Source organism: Pinus tabuliformis, chromosome 2_2, assembly GCF_031772625.1.
Source record: "Pinus tabuliformis cultivar Carrire ecotype Pingquan chromosome 2_2, CPIR1, whole genome shotgun sequence".
In the NCBI taxonomy this organism is placed as follows: Eukaryota; Viridiplantae; Streptophyta; class Pinopsida; order Pinales; family Pinaceae; genus Pinus; species Pinus tabuliformis.
In genome coordinates, this window is record NC_142300.1 from 800,638,320 (window position 1) to 800,640,196 (window position 1,877).

The window sequence follows — 1,877 nt, forward strand, 5'->3', positions numbered from 1 at the left end:
TGCGGAACCAGAGCTTTGTTGATTTTTAATGTCTTTCTCTCATTTTCAAAGCTTGACATGAAGAGCTAAGGTCTAAGACTTGATTAGGAGGACAGTATAAGTGATGATAGACCCATACTGACTGTAAATAGTCATGGGGACGATATTTTTGTGTAACAAAGCCCATTCCCTTGGCTGTGGTTTCGCTAGATAGTAGATAGGGACAGCAGGAATCTCGTTAATCCATTCATGCGCATCACTAATTAGATGACGAGGCATTTGTCTACCTTAAGAGAGTCATAGTTACTCCCGCCGTTTACCCGCGCTTTGTTGAATTTCTTCACTTTGACATTCAGAGCACTGGGTATAAATCACATTGCGTCAGCATCCACAGGGACCATCGTAATTCTTTGTTTTAATTAAATAGTCGGATTCCCCTTGTCTTTACCAGTTCTGAGTCGACTGTTCAATGCCTAGGGAAAAGCCCCCGGCAGGGGGCATTCTACGCCCGTATCCCAATCGAAACGTGTCTGCCCACCCTCACCGCGAGAGCAGCTCGGGCAGACTGCCGACAGCCCACGAGTTGAGGGTGAAGACCCCTAGGCCCAACCCTCAGAGCCAATCCTTTTCCCGAAGTTACGGATCCATTTTGCCAACTTCCCTTACCTACATTGTTCTATTGACCAGAGGTGGGCAAGCTGTTAAAAAGAAAAGATAACTCTTCCCGGGGCCCCCAACGACGTCTCTGGATTTCCTAACATTGTCGCACGCCGCCATGTCCCAGTTCGAGAATATTAACTCGATTCCCTTTCGATGCTCGTGCAGAGTGCACCCTTGATACAAGGCTTCCCCATCTCTTAGGATCGACCAACCCATGTCCAAGTGTTGTTCACATGGAACCTTTCCCCACTTCAGTCTTCATAGTTCTCATTTGAATATTTTCTACTACCACCAAGATCTACACAAGGGGCCAATCCACCCAAGCTCACGCCCGAGGTTTCTCAACGACCCCCGTGTCCTCCTACTCATCGGAGCCAGGCAATTTCTCCAACGGTCGAGTATAGGTTGCGCGCTTTAGCGCCATCCATTTTCAGGGCTAGTTGATTCGGTAGGTGAGTTGTTACACACTCTTTAGCGGATTTCAACTTCCATGACCACCGTTCTGCTGTCTTAATCAACCAACACCCTTTGTGGGATCTAGGTTAGCATGCAATTTGGTACCATAACTCGACTTTCGGTTCATCCCACATTGCTAGTTCTGCTTACCAAAAATGGCCCACTTGGAGCTCTTGATTCCATGGCGCGGCTCAATGGAGCAGCTGCACCCTCTTACTTATTTAAATTTTGAGAATAGGTCGAGGGTGTTATGCCCCCGATGCCTCTATCATTTGCTTTACCTGATAAAACTCACACGTGAGCTCCAACTATCCTGAGGGAAACTTTGGAGGAAACCAGCTACTAGATGGTTCGATTAGTCTTTCGCCCCTATACCCAAGTCAGACGAACGATTTGCACGTTAGTATCGCTACAAGCCTGTTACACTAAAAAATGTCACCTTGACTACTTACAGTTAGTATGGCTCAAATCAACAGTCATGCTACCCTCTTAGGCAAAGTCTTATGCCTCTGTTATCCATCTCAAACTCAAAGAAGAGAGAAAGTCTTGTCAAAAATATGTTTATCTCTGGGGTCGCAGGTTCTCTCTAGCCTTACCTGCGGGGACGCGGACCATGTTCACAAAAGGTGCGTCCTTGGACGCTTTGTATGTTAAGGGACAGGTGCGTCCTTCTGTAAAAGGCAAAATGCGCGAGTTTCATCTTAAAAAAGTTACTTGTGGTTACTTCTAGAACTTTCTAGAGGTCGGTTTGATGATTTGGATGCGCCTCCAGTTGGTTCATG

General features: G+C 46.6%; 1 pseudogene; it reads right to left on the minus strand.

Annotated features, from left to right (window-relative positions):
• Positions 1-660: 660 nt before the first annotated feature.
• LOC149195173 (25S ribosomal RNA) lies at positions 661-1,590 on the minus strand (annotated as a pseudogene; the record flags this gene model as incomplete).
• Between the last annotated feature and the right edge of the window lie 287 nt (positions 1,591-1,877).